This window comes from Mesocricetus auratus, unplaced genomic scaffold (assembly GCF_017639785.1).
Source record: "Mesocricetus auratus isolate SY011 unplaced genomic scaffold, BCM_Maur_2.0 Super-Scaffold_100676, whole genome shotgun sequence".
NCBI classification, from domain to species: Eukaryota; Metazoa; Chordata; class Mammalia; order Rodentia; family Cricetidae; genus Mesocricetus; species Mesocricetus auratus.
In genome coordinates this window covers 101,545,555-101,561,978 of record NW_024429266.1, presented here as the reverse complement: position 1 = coordinate 101,561,978, position 16,424 = coordinate 101,545,555, and the positions used below count along the sequence as shown (strand labels likewise).

At 38.4% G+C, this 16,424-nt stretch overlaps 1 protein-coding gene across 1 annotated transcript in view; it reads left to right on the top strand.

Annotated features, from left to right (window-relative positions):
* Nucleotides 1–16,424, top strand: part of LOC101822608 (vomeronasal type-2 receptor 116-like) — a 70,864-nt gene that overhangs the window by 47,942 nt on the left and 6,498 nt on the right. The window lies entirely within an intron of this gene.

Here is a 16,424-nt window from a genome sequence, read left to right as displayed (position 1 = left end):
TATTTATTGTAATTTAAAAGATTACATCTTTTCGTTCTACAGATTCCAGATGTGTTGTTAAGTTGCTATTATGAGACCTCTCTAGTTTTTCATGTAGTGATATGAACTTTCCTCTTGGTACCCCTATCATTGTGTCCCATAACTTTAGGTGTGGTATGTATTAATTTTCATTAAATTCTACAAAATTTATAATTTTTCTATCAGTTTCTGTCTTGACCTCTTTTTCATTCACTAGATAGATGTTCATTTTCTGTGAGTTTGTTAGCTTTTTGTTGTTTCTGTTGTTGCTGTCTACCTTTAATCTACCGTGGTCTTATAGTATGCATGGAGTTATTTCAATTTTCCTATACCCGTTGAAACTTGTTTTGTGTTGGAATATGTGGGCAATTTTATGGAGCTCATGGAGAAATATCCATAAGCTACAGAGATGTATTCTTTTCTATTTTGGTGAGATGTTCTATAAATATCTATTAGGTCTTTTTGGTTTATATCTGTTAAATTCAGCATTTCTCTTTTTACTTTTTAGCTAGATATTCTACAAATTTGTGAGGGTGAGGTCCAATATGTGATTGAAGATGTAGTTGTGTTTCTTTTACTAACTTGGATGTCCTTGTGTTTGGGGCACAGATATTGAGAATTAAAGTGTTATCTTGGCATATTTTTTGTGAATATATAGTGTCCTTCCTATCTCTTTAGATTAGTTTTGGTTTGACACCACACCTGACTTCTCCATGGAAACTCTGAAAGCCAGAAGATCCTGGATAGATCCATGGATGCCAGCCCAGCCTACTATACCCAGACCAGCTTTCCATCATTATAGATGGAGAAAACAAAAAATTCAACAACCAAATCAGATTTAAACAATACATGTTCACTAATCCAGCCCTACAGAAACTATTGGAAGGAAAACTCCATCCTAAAGAAGTTAATTAGAGTCACAAAACCATTGGCAATACATAGTCCCACTTTACCAAAAGCCAAAAGAAAAAGAAGGGTAAACCCACATACAATACCACCACCAACAACAAATTCAAAACGAACAAGAATTAAAACTTAATGACCCTTAAGTTCCCTCAATATTAATGATCTTAATTTGCCTATAAAAAGACACAGGCTAACAGAATCCATCCTTCTTCTACATACAAGAAACACACCTCAACTTCAAAGACAGACATTATCTCAGAGTAAAGGGTTAGGAAAATTTTTCCAATCTAATGGACCCAAGAAACAAGCTGGTGTAGCTAACCTAGTATCTAAAAAATTAGACTTCAAATTAAAATCAATCATAAGAGATGAAGTAGGTCATTTCATGGTCATCATAGGAAATCACATCAGGAAAAAATATCATTTCTGAACATTTATGCCCCAAACACAAAGGCATCCACGTTGTTAAAAAATTACTAAAACTCAAATTACACATAAGATCTCACACACTGCTAGTGGGAGACTTCAACAAACCACCCTCAACACTAGACAGGAACACCAGACAGAAACTTAACAAAGAAACAAAAGTACTAACTGTCGCAACCGCCTCGACCAGCAAGGAAGACACAACACTCAGACTCTTCTTTAAGCAGTTTATTCAGGAACCTTGAACAATCTTCTGACCCCAGGGAGTGCCTGCCCACAGCTTAAAAAGGCCTTTGGGCGGCTAACCCTGGTAAACCATGTGGCGACAGCAGATAGGTCCACATACGAAGAAGCAAGCCTGATATCCAGCCTTGACCAAATAAGGAGTTGTTTATCACAGAGAGCACTTGCTGTCGGGCTAGCAGAAGGCAGAAGCCAGCACCCTCTTAAGGGTGCAGCACTTCGCAGCTCTCTACAGTTCCCCCTTTTTTGTTTTAAATGTAATAGGTAAGAGTAGAGGTTTGATTTTTGACAATGACAGGAACATTGTATTGATTTTTGTTTGGTGTTATTTATTTAACAAATATTAGACTTGTTTGATACTCTTTTTTTTAGAGGTGGGATGTTTTTTGGGTACCAACCTGTATGTAATTAGATGTGTTTTTTTCTGGGTTACTATTAGCTGACTTAGAGTGTAGTGTTTTGTTTTGTATTTTGAGTGTATTTAATTAGTTTTTAAGGTGGCTAACCATATCTGGGGGGACTGTCTTGTTTTAATAGTGGTAAAGGCCTGAATGATCATGGCTGGATTGTGTCTTTGTGTGACTCTAATCTTACATAGAAACCACAAGCAAACCAAGGAGACCAACACCAAGAGACGTGTTAATACTCCTATACCTGCCCACTCCTTAAGATGATTCATTGTAGAAGTCAGCCAGGATGATAATCCCGATGCAAAGGAAAGGTTCACTCTGGTGGAATTTACATGGACTACTGTCAGCCTTAACTCCTTTAAAGTATCTTCAAATTTAAGTGACCAATTTTGTAAAGGAAAACTGGGAAAATATTTGGACAAATTTGTAGCTTTTGTAAAATTGGCATACTGAACAGATGTAATACATAATTCTTGTATTTTTTACTCACAGCCTAGTTGAGCCAACTGTTAGAGTGTATCCACTTGTTCCTGTACTAAGTCGATATGCTGATTAACGATCATCAAACCATAAAAAGTTGAGAGACATTTGTAAATCCAGACCACCATGTTTTGAAGTTAGAATTAAACAACACAAATTGCAGAAATCCTACAAACTAATGAAAATTGAACACCATGCAATTGCATCATTCCTGTGACAAAAAAGAAATAAAGAAAGAAATTAAATACTTCCTTGGCTTCAATGAAAATGCAGATATAACATACCCAAACTTATGGAACACTTAGAAATCAGTGCTAAGAGAAAAGTTCATAGAACTAAGTGTTCACATGAAGAAACTGGAGAATAGTCACCCTAGCGAATTAACAGAACAACTGAAAGCTCTAGAAAAAAGAAGCAAACTCACCAAGAGGAGGACATGCCAGGAAATAATCAATCTGAGGGCTGAAATCAATAAAGCAGAAACAAAGAAAACAATACAAACAATAAATGTAAGAAAGAGTTGGTTCTTCCAGAAAATCAACAAGATAGACAAACCTTTACCCAAACCAACCAAAGGCACAGAGAGAACATGCAAAGTAACAAACTAACATAATCAGGAATGAAAAGGGGGACAACACTGAGGGATTACAGAGAATCTTCAGGTAATACTTTAAAAACCTATACTACACAAAATTCAATAATTTAAAGGAAATGGGCAATTTTCTGGATAGATATCACTTACCAAAATTATATCAAGAACAGATAAGCAATTTAAACAGACCTATGACCCCTAGTTAAATAGAAGCAGTCATTGAAATTATCTCAACCAAAAAAGCCTAAGCCTCGATGACTTCAGTGGAGAATTGTACCAGAAACTCAAAGAACTAATACCAATACTCCTTAACGTGTTACACACAATAGAAACAGAAGGGTCATTACCAAACACTTTTTAGAAAGCTACAATTACCTTGGTACCCAAGCCACCCAAAGACACAACTAAGAAAGAGAACTACAGACCAACATCACTCATGAACATTGGTGCAAAACTATTCAATAAAATACTGGCACATTGAATCCAAGAACACATCAGAAAAATCGTCTACCATGATCAAATAGGTTTCATTACACCAATGAAGGGATGGTTCAACATATGAAAATCTCTCAGTGTAATCTACCATATAAACAAACTGAAAAAGAAAAAACACATTATCATCTCACTAGATACTGATAAAGTTTTGTCAAAATCCAACAACACTTCATGATAAAGGTCTTGGAGAGATCAGTGATACCAGTAACATACTTGAACATAATAAAAGCAATATACAGTAAACCAACAGCCAGCAACAAACATAATGTTGAGAAACTCAATGTGATCCCTCTAAAATCAGGAACAAGACAATGCTGCCCACTCTCCATATCTCTTCAGTATCATACTTGAAGTTCTAGCTAGAGAAATAAGACAACAAAGGAGAAAAAGGGGATACAATTTGGAAAGGAAGAAGTCCAACACCCCTTCATGATAAAAGTCTTGGATTTTAGACATGGTGTAGGGGAGTACCGACCTACAATCCCACTGCCAGTGATTCTGGGAAACAGGGAGGACCCTAAGAGATACATAAATGGTCCCCTGGAGAAGGATAAAAGGACAAGAGCTCCTGAGCTAAATGAGACCATGGGAGGAGTGGAGAGGGATCTGGGAGAAGAGGAGGGGAGAGGAGAACATGGGGGAGCAGGATGGTTGAGTAAGGGGAAAAATAGAGGAGAGCAGGATGAGAGATACCACAATAGAGGGAGTCATTATAGGTTTGATCAGAGATCTGGCACTAGTGAGATTTCCAGGAATCTGCAAGGATGATACCATCAGACAATCTAAGCAATTGTGGAGAGGCTACCTTAAATGCACTTCCTCGATGATGAGATTGATGATTACCTTATTTGCCATCCTAGAGCCTTCATCCAATGGCTAAAGGAAGCAGAGGCAGACACATACAACTAAACACTGAACTGAACTCCTAGAAACCAGTTGCAGAGAGGGAGGAGTGATGAGCAAAGGAGTGAAGATTGGGCCGGTGAAGCCCACAGAAACAGAACAAGTGGGAGCTCATGGACCCAGTCTGAAAGCTGAGAAATCATCATAGGACTGATCCAGATAACCTAAATGTGGGTGTCAGTAAGGAGGCTTTGACAATCTATGGGAACTCAAGTAATCAATCAGTATTTATCCCTGGCATACAAATGAACTTTGGGAGCCCATGCCATATGGAGGGATGCTCTCTCAGCCTGGACACCTGGATGAGGGCCTAAACCCTGCCCTGTATGGTATGACAGACTTTGGAGATCCCCCATTGAGGACCTCATCCTCCCTGGGGAGTAGAGAGGGCCTAGGGTGGTAGACTGGGTGTTGGTGGGGAACAGGAGAGGAGGGGAGGCAGAGGGAGCTGGTATTGACATGTGAAGCAAGCTTGTTTTCTAATTTAAATTAAAAAACCAGACATTTTGCACAAAAATCTAAATTTTCAGTGTAGAAACATATGGAGAGGTAGAGAGCCAGAGACTTGATACCTTCTACCCTAAAGGTGAGAATGTAGGGAATGCACCTGATCTCAATGGACAAGAAAGGAATTTCTTAGCAGAGACATCATTTGTACATACATCAATGATAGCAATTAATAAATGTGACATCATGAAGCGAAGCAAGTGTTCCTCTACATCAAAGGATAACTTATTCAAGCAATGGCAGTCTAAAGAATCTAATAAAGAAAAGCCTTTATTAGCTATACAAATGAAGGCATTTAAGTGTCCATAGTGTATATAGAATTCAAAATACTAAGCATCAATCAGCACAATTTTAAATGAAGCCTAGGAATATGCAGAGTTCTCAAAAGACAAAATAAAAATTTATATGAAAAGATTTTTTTTCAAATTACCGACAGCCTTATTCCTCAGGAAAATGAAATTCAAAACTAAAGTGAAACTTCACATGCTATTGTAAATGTGGATAAAGGAGAGCACTTCCCTACTGCGAGTGAGGTGAAAATTATTTTAACACAATGGAAATCACCATGGATGTTCCCAAAGTGATATGAATAGACCTTCTATAAATATAAAGCAAAAACTCTATATTCTACTACAGAGATAAGAACTCATGCATCATCAACTCCACTCTATTTATAATAGCCAGAAAATGAAAATACTCTAGATGTTCACCAACTGTTGCAATTATAAAGAAAGTGTGGTATATTTCACAATGAGACATTACACAGCTGTCAAGAACATTTAAATTATGAATTGTCATGTAAACATAAGAGCTGGAAAAATATTTTAAGTGAAGTAAGCCAGGAGCAGAAACACAATCATCAGCCATGTTCTCATATATGAGAATGTTGACTTTAAATATTTTTTAAATATATGTTGTTTCATTTAAAATTCTCACAGATGTCGGGAAACTACTCTACGTATCATGAAGAGAGGCTTTCAAAGGAGGGGAGATATACAGTACTGGCATCATGTTAGTAAAAGTAATAGAACAGAAAGAGGAAAAAGTTGGAGTGGGAGAGAGGATTGCAGATTAGAAAATAGAAATTGGGAAGGATAAACAATGTTAAGACATTTCCAAAAGAGTCATATGGAAAACTACTACTGTAGAAGCTCCCAAATACATTTGTATAAGTATATAAAAAGCTAAAAATGGAGGTATTCTATAACAGAGCAATAATGCCTCTAAGAGGCACACGGGGCAAAATATACAAAGAAAGAACATTTTGGCAATCAACTGTGTCTTCTGGGAATGTTGACTGGTAAGGTCCCATAACACTCTCAAATATTTTATCATCTGAAACTGGATCTTAAGACACTATTTATGAGCAACACATACTGAAGTCATATGACATGGGAAAATTAAGGTGCTATGACCTGAAAACATCATCCAAAATGACTCTTTTTCACGGTGCTCCAAGGCATTTTGCACACTTCTAGAGGATAAATGTGGAAGGCCCTAAATAAGGATAGCATGATAGAAGCCATCTTAATATTCCTACTGCATTCTTGGAGACTAACACTTAGTTAATTTTCTATTTCTCTATTATTTCTGCTTATCTCCTGTATAGCATATTTTCAAGGCCTGCAGTCCAGGCTCCATCAACTTACAGACTTGTCTCCTTGCAACATACCCTGCCAAGGAGAACTTCTACTCTTCACCCTTCTGCCACCTGCGCTACTTAAGCCCTGTTGATACTTTTAATAAGTGAGACTTGATCAGAATCCTGTCTTGTCTCTATCTCTTGTGCTTCTTGTCCCCCCATTCTTACTCCCTCCCCTAGGGTCCCCGTTGATTGACCCCTTGGGCCAGGGCAAGTGGAGTTGTGCCCAATGTCAGGCCCAGGTATGAGGGATTTGGTGAGGAGATCTGGCCATATCAACAAAAAAAGAAACAGAGTTAGTTGGAAGACAGGAGCCTGATGCAGCAACAAGACCTTGGTAAGTGAGTGACGATATGGGGCAAGAAATGTGTCAACATGAATTGTTTGTTGAAGGCCTCAAGAAGGCACTTAAGGAACAAGGGATTAGGCTTAAAACACAGGATTTGTTAAAGTTTTTTGTCTTTATTAAGGCAGTTTGTCCCTGGTTCATCACTGAAGAGACCATAGATGAAAAAAGGTGGAAGAGAATAGATGCTTTAAAACATTACTATACAACATTCGGCCCTGAAAAGATTCCTATTACAGCATTTTCATTTTGGAATCTAATTAATGAAACTATTTCCCAGAAACAGTATGACCCTTTTGTAGCAAATATAATAAAAGGAGAGAAATGCTTAAAACCTACTGAAGCAGAAAAAGCAGAACAGCTAGTGAGAAGAAGGACCTTATGTCCTTCTGACAATGCCTCAGAAGACATTCAAAAGACTAGCCCACAAACCCAGGATAAGATCACAAAAAAGATACCCCAACCTAAACCGTGACCACAAAAGGATGTGGAAGCCAGACCCAAAGTTAAAAGGAAATATCCCTCACTTAAAGAGTTATCCAAAAATCAATAACCTATGGAAGATAGTCTCAGTGACTCAGAGTAGGAAGTGGCTCAATATCATGACCCAGACTGGCCTCCGGTAGCAGAACATCAACATCCCCCTCTCTGGCCTGCCCAGTTTTGAATCTTCAAAAAGAGTTACAGGACAAAATTCAGTATCTTAAAGAGCAGATTCGATTAGAAACAGAATACCAGATAGAGAGTTTAAGGACAGGCAAGTCCACCAACACCTGGCAGAAAGGTGTTGCCAAGACATTTCTTGGGGGAACTGCCTTTAAGACACCTCTTACCCACCAACATCAGACAGACACAGAGAATATGACTGCTTTTCCAGTAACAGAGGCAACAGATGCACAAGGCACTGCCTGACAACATCATGCCAGTTTTGATTTCAATGTAATTGAAGAAGTCAAAACTGCTCCTTATACCACTACCATCATAGAATCTTTGGCAAATAATTGACTTACTCTCTCAAACTGGTAAAAATTAACTAGAGCAGCCTTGGAAGGGGGAGGTAATCTTTTATGGAAGTCAGAATTTGTGGAAGCTTGTAAAGAAGCTGCAAAAATAAATACCCAGGCAGGCAATAACTGGAATGAAGATATGTTAATGGGGGAAGGAAATTATGAGGCAAATGTTCAAATGCAATATGAACCTGGGCTATTTGCCCAAATTCGAACAGCTGCCATCAGACCTTGGAAGAGACTGCCTGCTAAAGGGGACATAAGCTCTTCCTTTACAAATATCAAACAAGGGCCTGACAAGCCTTTTTTAGACTTTGTCCACCTTTTGCTAACAGCAGCAGTAAGGAATTTTGGAAATGCTGATTCAGGCACCGACTTCGTTAAACAATTGGCAATTGGCTTTTAAAATGCTAATTCTGTCTGCCAGGCAGCTATTCAAACATATCATAAAAAAACGGACCTTTCTGGCTAAATTCGCCTCTGTGCTGAGATAGGTATAGCTTATCAGCAAGGACTCTTCATGGCAGCTGCTATACAAGGCACTATTGTTAGAAAGTTCTTGTCTAATCAGGATAGAAACAAATGTTTTAGCTGAGGAGAGTTAGGCCACTTTTCAAAAAACTGCCCACAAAAGCAACAGGGAATACCTCAAAAAGCCCCTGCCCCAGGACTTTGTCCCAGATGCAAGAGAGGGAAACATTGGGGCAATCTAAAACTGATACACAAGGCCAGCCTCTTGCTCCCAATAGCAATCAGGGAAATGAGTACAGGGACCAGTTCCAGGCCCCCAAACCCACACAGTTTTATGGGATAGTCAGCTTTGTTCCAGGAAACAACAACCCGTTTCAACCCTCTGTAGAGCAACACCAGACAGCAGAGGATTGGACCTCAGTTTCACCACGCACACAGACTTAACTCCAGAAATGGGTGTACAAGCTGTTGCAACAGGAGGTTTTGGTCCCATGCCACCAAAAACATTTGGGATAATTATTGGCCACAACAGCATAACCATGTGCAGCATACAAGTTTTCCCAGGAAAAATTGATAATGATTATGAGGTAGAAATCAAGTTTATGGTGGTATCTCCCACTTCAGTTAATACTCTCCCATCAGGGCAACATTTTGCTCAGCTTTTGATTCTCTCCCTATTCTACACTGATAACAAAAGTATAGCTAACAAGAGAGGCACCAATAGCTTTGGGTCTTCAGATATATATTGGATGGAAGCCATGTCGAATAATAAGCCTACTATGAAATTAAAATTAGATAATAAAGAAACTATGAAATTAAAACTAGATAATAAATAATTTTCTGGGCTAGTGGACACTGATACAGATGTCACCATCAACAGAGGAGAAGATAGGCTGCCAGTCTGGCCACTAGAGGAGACTCTAACACACCTAAAAGGCATAGGCCAAAGTAAAAATTCCCAACGTAGTATGAAACAGTTAACCTGGAAAGATTCTGAAGGCCGTTCAGTACAAATACAGCCCTATGTTTTTACCAGAATTCCAGTTAATTTATGGGGTCAAGATTTATTGTCCCAAGGTTAACTCTTGAATCCCAGGCATCAGCCTGGGAATCCAGCATGGGACTGATCAAGACCCCCTGAATCTGGGTGTCAGTGAGGAGGCCTAGGTAATCTATTGAGCCTTGGACAGCAGATCAGTACCCATCCCAAGTATACACACGGTCTCTGGACTCCCATAGAACAATGTGAGGTGCACTCTCACCCTGAACTCTTGGGGAAGGGTCTAGGCCCTGCCCTATATGAAATGACAGACTATGGACACCCCCATGGAGGGCCTCACCCTCCCTGGGGGAATGAGGGGATAACGGGGGGGGGGGGATGGGGGGAGGGCACGGGAGGAGGGGAGGGAAAGGGAGAGGGACCTCGTACTGACTTGTGAAGCAACCTTGTTTCTTATCTAAATTTAAAATGGAAAATAAAAAAATATTAATAAAAAAAAGAAAAAAAAGATTTATTGTCCCAGATGGGCATGATCATGTGTAGCCCCAATGAGATTGAGACCATGCAAATGCTTAAGACAGGCTTCATTCCAGATAAAGGCTTGGGCAAACATGATACTGGCATTTGACAGCCTATTTCTACAGTGCCCAAAAATGATTGCACAGGCTTGGTATATTTTTCTTAGGGACCATCGATTGTCCTGTGGCCCATGCAAATGAAGTCACATGGCTGTCTGATGAACCCATTTGGGTTGATCAATGGCCCCTTACCTCAGAGAAGCTTGCCATGGCTCAACATCTGGTACAGGAACAGCTTGAGGCTGGCCATATTTTATCTAGCATTTCCCTTTGGAATACCTGTACTTTTATTATTAAGAAGTCTGGAAATGGCGTCTTTTACAAGATCTTAGGGCTGTAAATAAAACTATTGTCCTAGTGGGATCTTATAGCCAGGCCTCCCTTCCCCTGTTGCAGTCCCTTTGAGATACTTTAAGATCGTAGTTGACCTCAAATATTGCTTTTTTATTATACCCATACATCCGAATGTTCAAAAATTCTTTGCTTTTAGTCTTCCTTCTCTAAAATTTCAAGCACCCATGTACTGGTATCAATGGCATGTTGTCCCCCAAGGCATGGCTAATAGTCCCACACTTTGCAAATCTTTCGTAGAATCTGCCATCCAAATGGTTAAGGACTTATGGCCACAGATGTATATTATGCACTATATGGATGATATTCTTTTAGCAGGACAAAAAGGGGAGGAAGTGTTATTTTGTTATAATGAGTTATGTGATACTCTAACAAAAAGGGGATTACAGATAGCACCAGAAAAAGTACAACTCAAAAATCCCATACTTATTTAGGCTTTCAAATGTTTGAAGATAAAATTTTATCTCAAGAAATTACTTTAAGATTAGATAGGCTTCATACCCTTAATTATTTTCAAAAATTATTGGGAGATATTAATTGGCTACTACCTTATTTAAAAATTAGCAAAGATGAATTAAAACCCCTTTATGACATTCTCCTTGGTAATTCAGATCCCACCTCACCTCTTCAACTTTCACCTGAAGGCCACAAAACAATAACATTGGTGAAACAAGTCATACAATCTCAAACAGTTACTTTTCTTGATTACAATTGCCTCCTGTGGTTCATTGTTTGCAAAACAGCTTAGTCAAACGCAGTTTTTTTTGGCAAACTGTTCCCATATTCTGGGTCCATTTACCAGTCAGCCCCCATTTTCCACTGGTCTCAGATATTATTCTTATAGACAAAAAGCAGGCCAAGTCCTATTTTGGCTGTGAGCCAAACCTTATTATTCGATCTTATACCAAGGAACTGTTCGATTGGCTTATGCAAACAACAGAAAGATAGCCCATAGCCTTGACCAATTACATAGGAGATATAGACAACCATTATCCTCCTAATAAGCTAATTGATTTTGCCAATCATCAAAATTTTACTTTTCCAAAAAATACTCTTCTAGATCATATACCAGGTGCATTAACTAACTGTGTTTACTGTTTACTCTACGGGGATAACTACTTATGCTAGGAATGATGAGGTTACTAGTTTTCAAACTGGGGCCTCATCTGCCCAACTAACAGAATTATATGCTGTTATAGTTGCCTTCACTGCCTTCCCAAATCAATCACTTAACATTTATACTGACAGTGCCTATGTTGCCTGTTCAGTACCACTTTTAGAGACTATAGGTCAAATTAAGAATAGCTCTGAGAATGACAATTTAGACAACTAACTTCTCTCATAAGAGTTAGAAAGTTTTCTTTCTTTATGGGGCACCTTCATGCTCACTTGGGTCTCCCTGGACCCCTATCCAGAGGCAATCATTTGGCAGACCAAACAACCCATTGTCTTCTGGCTCTGCCTGTTTATTCTGTCCAGGACACAGGCATTGAAGCAGAACTTAAAGGACATTCATTACATCACCTTAATGCCCATATTTTACACCTCATATATCATATTACCAGAGAAAAAGCTAGACGTATAGTAAAAAACTTCAGAATGCATCCAATATTTACCTGTATCCCATTTGGGAGTTAATCCTTGGTGTCTTGTGCTCAAATCTCTCTGGCAAATGGATGTTACCCATCTTACAGAATTTGGACATCTTAAATATATTCATGTTAATATAGATACATGTAGTGGTTTTATCTTTGCCTCTTCGAGTTCACTTTATAAAGACAACTGAATCCTTTCCCACATTGTACAGGAGCATCAATTTTTTGAGCCACCACATTCTATACTGATGCAAATAAATCAGGGAAGGCGTGTTATAAGTCAGGAAAAAATAAGTAAAGCCTCAAAGCCCTTATGATTCAGTGGGAAAAAATAGAATTATATGTTATTCTCCTGGTATTATTAGATTTTCCAAAGCCTTTTAATATAGTTACTGACTCTCAATATGCAGAGTTGTTTTACATGTTGAAAATGCTGAACTTATTTCATATAATTAACTTTTTTATTTATTCAATTACAAAATAATCAAACTAGAGAAACCACTAAACATTTAATCAGTTATTTTCTATCTGCATTTTCTGTCATGGGCACTCCTCAGCAAATCAAGACTAATAATGGACCTGGATATACCAGTGACAATTTTAAAACCTTCTGCAAACAGCTATTAACCATGTCACTGGAATTCCATATAATCCTCAAGGGCAAGGTACAGTAGAAAGAGCTAACCTTACACTAAAGCTAACTATTAATAAATTGAAAGGGGGAACTTTGTATTCCACCAAAGGCATACCAAAGAATATTCTGACACATGCTCTTTTCATTGCTATTTTTAAAATTTGTATAATGATGGTGTTGGCACTCTGATACACAGAAAATCTTTGCCACAGTCATATGGAAAGACCCCCTAGACAATACTTGATCCAGTCCTAATATGGGGACTAGGATCAGTATGCATATACTCCAAAGAAATGAAATCTGCCAGATGGTTTCCAGAAAGATTAGTTAAACAAATAGATGATAACATAAGTTCTTTCAGGAGGAGTTGCCTTTCTATTTTCCAAAAATGAAGATCCATGTCATACTTGGGGCTGTCCTCCTATTGGCCCCCCTTTCAGAAGAAGAACTGGAGAGAGATGTTTGACCAACCTGTTTGGAGTACCTAGAGTGGACTTCTACCCTACCTTCTTCTTCTGTTAGGCCCCCTGCTTGGCTTATTAATTCTCCTATTGCTAGGACCCTTTATCTTTAATAAACTGATAACTTTTGTTAAGAGTCAAATGAATGCTATCAAGATGCAGCCTATACAGGTGCACTATTACTGCCTTGGCATGGCCGAAATGGGAGACAGCTGTGATGAACCGTAATCACATACTACTTAAATTATGTAGCTATGAGATCACTTTTGATTCATCTCCTCCTTGGTGAGATGGGCTGGTTAGCCAATGACGGGCAACAGAGGATGGACAGAGGGTGTCCCATCCCAATAGCACCCTAAGACAGAAATGCTCAACATGTGATGTCATCTCCAATGATGGGCAGGGCTATTGCACACTCCTGATCCACAAGATCCTCTAACCTAAGACAGGCACAGACCCTTCAAGGAAATCCCAGCTTATGGCCTTTTTACTTTATACAAAAAAGGGGGACCTATGGAAGGCCCTAAATAAGGATAGCATGATAGAAGACATCTTAATATTCCTACTGCATTCTTGGAGACTAACACTTAGTTAATTTTCTATTTCCCCATTTCTGCTTATCTCCTGTATAGCATATTTTCAAGGCCTGCATTCCAGGCTCCCCCAGCTGCAGACTTGTCTCCTTGCTACGTATCCTGCTAAGGAGAACTTCTGCTCACCCACCCTTCTGCCACCTGCTCTACTTAAGCCCTGTTGATACTTTTAATAAATGAGACTTGATCAGAATCCTGTCTTGTCTCCATGTCTTGTGTATCTTGTCCCCCCATTCTCACTCCCTCCCTAGGTTCTCCATTGACTGACCCCAAGGGCCAGGGAAGATAAACATAAATATTCATAATACTCATTTATGAATCCTGTGAGCTACAATGATGAATGCAGTGGAAAGACATGTCCACTGTTGCAATAGTGGTATAGATAATCGTGAGAGTAACCAATGATTTTCTTATTGAGTCTATAGACCTCTTCAGAACATTAAATATGCTTCTAGCATTAATATCAAGCTGATAACCTAATGATATATAGGTCATGTTCTCTAGAGGAGAACCTACTACTATAGTGTAGGTGATAGTCCCAGTGTAACAAAATTAAAGAAAGCTTGCCTTTCCTCTCCTACCAGGTAACGTTATCAAATATCTTCTTGGTTAACAGTATGGCATTGTGTGCCCTTTTACTTCTCCATGTTGTTTTTTATTTGTCTTAAACTTGTGCACGTCTTTTTCTATACTGTTACCCTCTCTGTGTGTTCATAAAAGTATAAAACCTATTGTATCTAGAAGACACAATTTCCTTGAAGTTGTGCCAAGATTCTACCTCTTACAATCCTATTGACTCCTCCTTCACATAGATCCATGAACCTACAGGGGAGCAGTTTGATAATTACATCCTATTTAGAGTATTTATAGCTAATTGTTCTGTATTCTCTTCACACATTGTCTAAATATGGTTCTCTGTGCTAACTACCATTTGCTGCAAGAAGAAACTTTTCTGATTAGGTTTGAGCGATGCACTGATCTTTGTGTACAGTAGTAAGCCCCAAGAGTCATTTGTATTACAATATCCCTTTATCTGAAAAATAATAGGTTTTCTACTAGGGTTCGTGGCTTACATCACCTCAGGTTTTTAACTATGTTATCAAGGTCATACGTAGTTTCCATCTCATGAAGTAGGCTTAACATTCAATGTAAAAGTAGTTGATAGTGGCACACACGCTTATTTTTAGCATTCAGGAGACAAAGGATGGCATATCTCTGTGAGTGTGATACCAGTCTAGTCTACATAGTAAGTTCTAGGACAGCCTCTGATACATAGGGAGATCCTGTGTCACTAAACCAAAAATAGAGTTTGGTCATTCCCATAACATTTGTGCCACAATTACACCAGTATATATTGCAGGCACATTGTCACTGGGTGATACTAATCTTTACCTTCCTCCTCTGGTAGTATGCATATCACCTACAGCAACATGAACACTAGTCATTAAGGGTAGAACTTCTAGCTGAGCACCAGTGAGACACCTCCATGTTCAGTGGAAAAAGTAAGTGCTCTTTTCAATATTAGTACTTAGCATCTGATTGTAGAGGGAAGCAAATAGCATTGGTGATAGTTGTAACTTTGAGGGGTGTGTATGGCATGCCATTAGCCAACAGCACAAGATGCAACTTATTAATGTATTACAAGTTTTGCCTGATAGCATAAGATGTTTAGTTGAGACATTGTCTCTGCCAGTCTATGGTGACTCTGCTTGAATAGTTTTCATATGTATACATATCTGAAGAAATTGTATAATAGGATTATATGGGTCTTTTCAAAATGCCTTTAGTGTTTTTTGATCCTCTCAGTACTTTGACCATTGCCCTACCCTCTTATGCTCCGGGACATTTTCCTTTTCTAATCATTGCTTTATGACACTATTCTATTTCTACTTCCTAGGAAGATCTTCTCTGCTGATTAAACACTACCTCCCTAATCTCTGTAGTCATTAAAAATTAAACAAACATATACAAAGAGAATTTATGCAGTTTTTGTCTTTTTGGGTCTGTTACCCCATCTAGAATTTCTAGCTATATCTATGTATGTGCAAATTTATAAGGTTTCATATTTCTAACAACTTAATAATATTCCATTAAGTAAACATATCATATTTTCATTATCCATTGTCAGGTGCTAGATATTTAGCCTATTTCCAAATATTGTAAGAACCAGTGGAAAGCTCCAAGGAAACAGTGTCTCCAAAACACAACAGTCCTGATACATATATGAACTTGTAGGTAGAAAAGCACATAAAAGACCTCCACATATGCAAACCAGATAAAATCCAAGCACTGAGAAGAGGAAGTGAATACAAGGTCCCACATGCTAACCCCAAAATCATTTGAAATTGATACCAGTTGCAAAAGTGAAAATCACTTTTCTCAACCACACTCCAGGTCAGACCAAATGCCCAGAGTAGCAGGCCAACAGAAAACTAACTAAAATATTTTTGTGCACTTTTTAATTTTTTAAATTTATCTTATTTGTGTGTGTGTTCTAGTTGTTGAGTTGTTTGGACTTATAACTTTTTGTTTCTGTATTTTCATGACATGGAGATACAAAAATAATAAAGGTAGGTAAGTAGAGAAGTGTGAAGAATCTTGGAGAGGTTGGATGGGAGGAAATATTCAAACACAAGCTATTATATGAAAAATTAAATTAGAATGTAAGGATATTGCATTGAACTTGGGTACACCCATCGTTCACTTCACAAAATGAGAGGCAGAGGCCTCCAAATAACTACAAGCCCATGGGCCAGTTCCTGGATT